This window comes from Cupressus sempervirens, chromosome 8 (assembly GCF_028749045.1).
Source record: "Cupressus sempervirens isolate cs-2001-9-10 chromosome 8, ASM2874904v1, whole genome shotgun sequence".
Lineage (NCBI taxonomy): Eukaryota > Viridiplantae > Streptophyta > Pinopsida > Cupressales > Cupressaceae > Cupressus > Cupressus sempervirens.
Genome location: NC_143125.1, coordinates 538,460,775 through 538,469,902, shown reverse-complemented (window position 1 = coordinate 538,469,902; position 9,128 = coordinate 538,460,775).

Here is a 9,128-nt window from a genome sequence, read left to right as displayed (position 1 = left end):
TTTTATGTACATAATTATTTTCCTACAATCAGTACAATAGTCTGGGATAGGAATAAGATAGCTATGGAATAGATAAATCACTTGATAAGTTAGTTAGGAGAGAATTTTGAAGCCATTATGGATAACTACTATTAGAAATTCAAAAGAAAAATGAAAAATCAAATGAGGATTTCCAAATCCATTGTAGATGGATGTTTTGATGAGATATGTTTTATGGTAGACACATATTTTTTTATTCATTGGCAGTGTTACCAAGAATTGTATGGTTAAGGCCTATACCTTATGAGGTTAATGTTGATGAAGTCATAACAATAGTGACTAAACATTTATTGCAAGGTATTGATGCAAATGTCAAGCCACTCAACACATATGCCATAATAAATGATCAAATGAATATGGAGTCAAGTGAGCCCAAGACAAAAAAAGAAAGAAACTAGAAATTTCTTAAGGATAAGGATGAAGATGAAGAACAAGGATTAGAATATTTAGCTAGACACGAGGAAGGAAAAGGAAAAGAACTAGCCATTGTCAATCCTAAGGAAACTCAACAAAATAAATTTATAGTTGTTGATCCTAAAATTAAAGTTGATCTCAGGAGAGGTGTGCAGAAGGTTGCTACACCCTAGGACCCAAACAAGAAAGTTATAACAAAATCAAAGACAATGTAGCTCCCAGCTATCAAAACTAAAGAAAGTTAAGCAAAGAGGAAACATGTTAGTGAACTCGAACAAAACATTCCTAAAAGGCCAAAGAAAAAACTAGTTGTAGTTAAGGAGGAAGAAGAAGATGAAGAGATCGAGTCTGACGATCTAAGAAAATTATAGATTGTGCTAAGACAACCTCCCTCAATTGTTGACAAGGTATGTCAAGAAATCACTAAACTTGCAAGCTTGACAAGATTCAAAGATATAAATCTTGATTCCTTAAATTAAAAAGATCAAGAAAAACTTGAAAAAACTTTTATATAAATGATGATACAATTTAAGACTACACCTATAGAGTTGGGAAAAGGCATTCCAAAAAACTTGTATAATAATGTTGATGCTAAGTGGAAGTGGGTATTATCTACTAAGAGACAAATCAGGGACACCACCTTAGAACAAATAATGTTAGATTTAGGGAAGAGACACATCTCTATTGCCCTAAAATATTTTGTGAAGAAGTTCATGCCAAAAGAAAGGGCATATAAAATTTTGATAAATAAAGCTCATTAAGTTGAGCAAGAGAGTATCAATGTTTAGAGAGAAGCATTTGAATTGCTTAATCCATCAGTAAATAAAGGAGATAAAGAGGTAGAGAAAGAAGGTGGAGAAGTCAATAAAGAAGAAGAGGATAATGCTAAAGAAGTTGGCAAAACTTTCAAAAAAAATTAGGCAACTTGTAGAAGGGTGTGAACAACAAGATGTTGTCACTATTGGAGATATTCCTGATTCATCATCGCATGATTAGAATGTGTTAATATAAGAAGAATTGAAAATTGTTGATCCTACCACATCTCTACCTAGAACCAATCCAATATTGTTACAAGTCATAGATTATCCAAGGATTAAGAGTGCAAAGAGTAATAGTTATGAGGTTACATTAGTTATCAAGGACACAAGTGTCCAACAACCAGACAAGGCTATAATTGTGTTTCCATAATTTACTTGTATGCCTATACTTTAGATTAAAGTGATAAGAAAATTGAGTCAACATAAGAGAATGAGAAATCAAAAGAGAAAGAAGCTACACAATTTCTTATACAACTCTTTTGAGTGTAAGAACATCAAAACCATTAACTAAAAAACTTGAACAAAAGGTGACACCTACTCAAGAGGAGCAACAACATGCATCTAGATCAATTGAGAAGGGTAAACAATTGCAGATATCACTACCGAGTGATATAACCTCATAATCTCATATTATAACTCAATTAGAAGAGTTGACAGATGATTTAGTAAGTCTAGATGAGGTAATCAACTTAACCATTTATGAATTAAACAATTTGACATTGGAGAAAATGTAGGAGTTGCAAACTTTGTTGAGCTACAAGGAAAAACAAGAACAACTAAGGAGAGAGCACAAAAAGAAATAGGTACTACACACTATTAAAGACATTTTTGTAGATGTGTTTGGCATAACTAACTTGAATAATCAACACCAAGTTTGGATCAGTTAGTGTATATAGTTGACAAGGTTCAATTAGAAGATATAGAGACAAATGACAAATTGATGCAACAGTCTGAGAGAAAGTTTGAGCACAAAGTATTGGAGAAAGTCTCTAGAGAACTTGTACATAGAGAAGCATAGCTTTATAATTTAGTCACATAGCTAGAAATAATTTTGAAGACTATTCATACTTTTTATATGAAGCTTTGTGATGTTGAGTTCTTCACATTGGAGAATCAACAATCTATTGATTTAATAAACACTGACATGAGGGCATGAATAGTTTCATTGAGAAAGAATGCAAGTTCAAGATCACCCTCATACAATAAGTTAAAATTTGGACAATTGAGGTTAGTTGAGATCACAACTTGAGTCAGTGACATGAGGAATAAACTAATATTAATTCAATTCTAGTTGCTACCACATTTGGAGATTATTTAGAAGGAAGTGTCTATAGCATAGGATATCATAAAGAAAGACACCCAGTTCTCAAAGAATGAAGGCCTAATTGATGTAGTTGTCAAGGTATAAATTCAAATTCAAGTTTTAGAGAAAGTAAAGGAATAGTGTAATAAAGGATTTGTAAAAATTTTGGCAAGCCATAAATCATTTTTTGAGAAATATAAGATAACCCCAACAAACCCTAATCCAGAAGTGACAAAAACAAGGGGGAAATTAGTCATCATAAAAGGGGAAATAAGAGGCAATAAGAGTATTAGCAATAAATAAAGGGGAAAATATCATAAATTTAGAAATTAGAGACATATTCATCAAATAATAGTATCACCAAATTAAGATTGCAGATCCATATTATAGTCTCAAGGGGTGTATTATTTGTAATACCCCAAAATTGGCACATTGCCATGCTAAACCAATTTCAGCCTATCAATATTACTTCAAGTCCTATTGTACTAGGCAATTTTGATTTTGATAATCTCTACTTGACCTAAGTGTCAAATGCAAAAAATCCCTAATCTATATTAATCACATAATTTATTTAATTCCTAAATCAAGATCAAATTAGTAAAGATAAACCTATTAATCGAATTAGTAAAGGTAAACTTAGTGTGCACATGTGTAATATGTGAGCATAGAAGGTGTGCAATGTGTGACATGTGCACCACCTCCACCTAATAGATGCCAAAGTGTCATACAAAACCACATCACAATTGCACACCATCCCAAGGTGCACATTTGTGAAGGTGTTCCACTATGCCCTATGTGTAGTCACACTAGTGCACACATGATGTGCACTAAGAACACCTTGTGTAGGTGTGCCAAGTGTATCAATGCACCAGATCTAATGTTGGGTTTAATTTCACTAGTTTCTTCTCTTTTTTGTCAGTTTACACTAATCTATCTTTGTCGTTAATCATCATAATAATCTCCTAACATTGGTAAACTAACATCTATCTCTTGCACTAAAATGGAATATTCATTATCATTCATGGTGGAAAAGATAACACCTAATCTAATAAGTTCAAGCTTTAGGGTGCATTAAAGAAGCCCTAATTTATGGACAAATACTCATAAATTTGTAACAAAAAATTGAGATACATAGACTTGAATATGTTCTTGGTCCTATGCAACAAGCTGCAAGAGAGATTGGAGATAATATCATCACTTATCATGAGTGGTCTAGTAAACACAAATTTACATCCAATATCTATATAGTCTTCTAAATTGATTATGGCACTAGCTGAGCAATATGCACTAGAAGAGAAGGTAGCAAAGAGAACCATTGGAGAGATTTTCCTATACATCTAACTAGACAAGATAAAGAAGGTATTCCATCCACCTATTGTAGATTTGTACCAAAAGATAACCTTTGACATAGTCAACTAATGGTATAGGAAGCATGAAAAATAGGCCAAGGAATTGGTTCAAGAAAAGTACCTTCTCACTCAACCCCCTTCTAATAGAAGAGCCAAAAAGATGGATATGACATCTGGATATATGGTAGATGATATCACTTACTACATTGTCCTCCTTTGTAGAGCCATGGGACTCCTCGTGGCTAGTTATTTAGAGAGATGAATGCTCCATTTTATTAAGACTACCAAGAGGAGAGGCTTACAGATTTATTGGGCCACTATTATTAGCAACAACCTAAATGAGAAACTCGTCTCATCAAGAATGGATCCATATAAAGCAAGGCCAACAATCTACCCATGTTTGGTAAAGAGAGGGAGTATGTGGGATGCTAATACATGGTTGCAGATAGTGTACCCTCAACTAGTGTCAAAGAATCTCCCACTTAATAGCATGTAGTATAGATTGGTGAATAATGATTTTATCTTTTCTCTAATCCAATTCTTTGAAGGGGATTATGCAAAGAAATTATATATAGAAGTTTCCACCAGAGTAGCACAAGTAGGTGCTTACTTCATTAAGTTCAACATGTTCACATATATCGAGGTAGTTGGGACCCTCCTAAGCCTTAAAAAAGTTTTGCACTATTTGTCTGACTGGATAATTCTACTAGAGATCTCTAGGTAGTTGACATAGAATTATGAAAGGGTAAGGAAGATGAATAAGAAAACATGGGTTTAGAATTAGAAACTCTAAGTAAACTAGAATTTAAATATTCTCTCCAAATTCTCTCTTCAGTTTAGAATTGGAAACTCTAAGTAACTTGGAATTGGAAAAGGAATTGAACTAATTAACTCTCCATTATACTTAGAATTGAATCAATTAACTTCATTTGCACAAGAAAGTTTTCAATCTAACTGAATCTTATTTCTAATCTAGACCATCCATTTTATTTGATCTTGACCTTTGATCAATTCTAGATTCTATTTAAGAAACCCTTAGTTCATCATTTTAGAGGTTGAAAATGAATGATATCAGACTTATGTTGAATTGTTGACTCAAATAATTGTACTCATCATTTTATTTTGTATATTGATATCATCTAACTTAATAATTCATTTATTTAGATTAAAATGCTCTTTTTATTTTTAGATTAATTTTCATCTCATATAGCTTAATTATTGCATCTCATTTAGATTTAAATTCCTTCATTCTAGATGTTTGGTTGTTAGCTTCTTAATCTAAGAATGAATAGAAAAACCAATCTAGTTAGGAGGCAACCAATCGACTTGTTGAGTTGTTTTGGATGAAGAATCCCATGTTCATTATGGGATGATTCTTCATATAATGATCATGTTGAAGTGTGTGTTAATTCAAAGGCCCACAATTACCACTCACATTTTTGGCACCCTCGTAGGGCTGAGAAATCAATTTTTTGGCCTTATCTATTGTTTATTCTACAAATTTTTCATGTTCTGTCATTTCTATCCTTACAGTTCCTTAGTTTCTCACATAGAAAATATAATTCTCATGTGAAGAAACTAAAATTTCACTTCCTATTTTGCACTTTCTCATGTGAAAAAGTGCATAATTTTGTGGTTTCTTGCATGGTACACATTGTTTTCTCATTTGAGATCCTCACAACTTTGCACACAACTCAACATCAATGAAGTAAAATGCAATTTTTTGATTCTATTTTTATCATGATGATTTAATTTGACATTTATTTTTGAAGCATTTTATTTTCAATAGCCTAATTAGTGGTCTTCAAATCACTTGTCAAAGACACCCTATTACAAACTCACAAACATACTGATGGTTTGATTGTAGGACAATTAGTCAAAGAATCACATGTCAAAGTATGTATTTAAACCCACTTAAACATTGTGTCTTTTTTATGCTTTCTTACACACATTTTTTAATAGGGCTTGTGAACTTCATAGGGCTCTAGACAAAGTAATAGGGGAGTATTCTCTTTTCTACTTGGAAGTGATGCCCAAGAGTAAATTAGAAACCTAGACCCCTTTGGAAGATAGTACCTGAGGTGTTGGAATGTTCAAATGGGAAGAGTACTTCTGAGGGGGGGGGTGACTTAGAAGTACCACACATTTTTTACCCTTTTATTATCCTTTAAACATATAACTAAAAAAAAAAATTGCATGCATGTAAACATATAAAAGAACATAAAATCAATCACATGCAATAACACATAACACCTGAATTGATAACCCAGAAACCCTCCATGAATAAGAAGGTAAAATTGGGGTGGGGATGATACCCACAAAAATCACTGCAGCAATCAATGTTCAACCACTTCTGATGGTCTACCTTGTGAAAGGCTTGCCTTGTTAAAGGCTTTACATTGTGTCAATAATGACCCGGTTAGAGGATTTACAAACACTTACATGAAGTGCCACCCTATTAAAGGATTTACAATAGGTTGTTAAACCCACCTAATTTAATAGGACTTTCATGACCTTCTCCAAAGGTTCTCCTACCTAGCTATTAAGTTAACCTATCAACATAGGATTTCAACTTCTAATACAATGGTGAGAAAGTATTAGAACATTTGACCTGATTGAATGCAATCTCAAATTGCTAGACTCAGGTACTAGATCTACTCTTCTCATTCTAATCTCTACTTGATCTGATCTCTGAATGTATCCCTTGCTTTGTTCTGATCAACTGGATGTATATTTGCAGTCCATTTCACTAATTCATTGACACCTTTGTTGATTACTCTATTTTGCAATTTGATAACTCCATCAATAACCTTCTCAAATCTTGTCTTAGCAATCTCAACAACTTCTTCAACTACTTTGATATGGAGTCATGGTCTCCTTATAAAGATATTGTGGACTTAGGGTTTTCTATGCATTCACAAACTTGAAATTTCACTCAAATCTTTTGTTTTCACCTATTGGTTGCATGATGTCTCCAATTTTTTGATTGGCTGCATGTTGATTTCATAGGTAATTGCAAGAGTTTGATCTTATCTTCTTATGCTTTCATGAGTCATGCAAAAACTATTTCACATCTTAGTTTGTGATGGCACAAACTCTTATGTTGATCCTAAGTTACTCAACACATATTGTATTCCTGATGCTCGACACATACTATTGCTAGATTGCTTGGCATTTGCTACATTTCTAGTTTGCTCATCACCTGTTATATCCTAGATTGCTTGGCACCTGTCATATCTTGTATTGCTTGGCACCTATTATATCCTTGTTTACTTGGCACCTGTTATATCTTGTATTTCTCAGCACCTGTTATATCCTATTTTTCTTGGCACATGAATGTTCCTAGATCACTTGGCATACATTATGTACTCGGCATATATAGTGAAAATGGCTAAGTGTGTTGACACTCAATTGTCAAGACTATTCTTTTTGACCAACAATCGCCCCCTTTGACATGGGTGTCAAAAACACTTAACTAAGCATTTATGAACTTAACCTTATTGAGTACATTCTTTATTTTCTTGGCATTAATGCAAAATTTTAAAAAAATATTATGAGTAACGATATACCTTATGACTCCCCCTAAGTTGATTATGCATTGTCCAATCTTGAAACTGAAATTATGTGCTTAAGTGCCTGATCCTCTCTGTCCTTTGTCCTATTTCTACATTCTAAGCCTATATGTTGTATCTGATCTGTGTGAAGTTCAAAATTTTGCATCTCCCTCTTTCTCCTTATTACTTGACTCCCCCTTTTTGGCTATTTACAAACTTTCCACTCTATTCTCAAAATGAATGAAAGAATGTAAACAAAAAATGAGCAAAATTTTCAAAAATTTGGTATTCTCCTATATTTCTATATACATCAAAAATTTTGTATTCTCCCATATTTATATATACATATCTCCTTATTTCTTCCCCTATACATATTTCTCCCCCTTTTTGACACTAATTTCAAAGGGTTCTATAGAGTAATACCATGTTTAGCCAAAAATGTTCTATTTACCTCCAGGAGTATCTTTAGAGCTGCATCCCAATTTGCTAGTGCAATGTTCAATGACTTATGTTGGATGGAAATCTCTGCTGCTAGATGTACAAGTCCATTTGAGATAGAAATATTTGAATCTTTCTTAATGATTGTTTCTACATCCATTTTCTCCTTATGGAGTACCTCCAAGTGAGGGATTATAGAGGACTAGATTTGCATCAACTTAGCTTTTGTATTAGCCTCCTCTGCTGTTAATACAACTAATTCTCTTTGAGTGTGAAGCATTTGAGAAAAATGCTTCTCAATATGAGCTAGATTGGTGGGGAGTTGCATAATAGAAATCTTTAGATTTCTTTCCAAGCTCATTATTTTCTAGCTAGTCTCTTGTGTGAAATTGGAAAAATCACACAACTTGTTGTACAAAGAGAATATATTCCCAAGTAAAATCTTTACTCTTTCCAATTTCTTAGCTAGCTCAACTTGAGATAGTGCTATATCACCAGATATCTTCTCATTAACTTTACCTTGGAACTTCCTCTCTGACCATTCCATTAATTTGGCATTTGTATCATGATCTTCATTTGTTACCTAGTCAACTATGTCAGATAGTTGCTCTACTATTGGCCTTGACTCATTAGGTGTCTGAAAGTTAAAGGCATCCATAAAAATGTCCTTTATCTCATTCAGTGCTTGCCAAAATTTATATTATTTTCTTAATACCTCGTGTCTCCTTCTTCTATCCAATGCACTCTGTATCTCATTAATCTTTTCCTCAGTGAGGGTGCTGGATTCATAGTAGGGTATTTTAAATTCTTCATCTAGCTTAGGAATTCCATAATGAAGTGTCCAGGCTACCCTTGTTAAGCTTGAACCTGGTGTTCTAACTTGCAATGCTAGCATGTCAGTGCTAAGCTTCTGAAGAGTTTGAGTGGGAGTACCTATTTTGGGTAGTTGAACCAAAGTTTGTATTGTAGATTCCTCCTCATCTCTTCTCTCTTCCTTCTCTTTTGTTTGTCTCACTTTTTCACTATCAATGGCTGGGGGTGTACTTGCTAACTATACTATTTTTTCTTTGTCTTCCCCTACTGCTGCACTCGACACTTGAAGTGCATCTGTCAGTACTTTTGGTGGATATGGTGGAGAAAGGAATAGGAGTCTAGTAGATTGAGTGGTCAAAGGTGGTTCTTATGTTTTCACCTTGACTTCCTTTGATTTTAC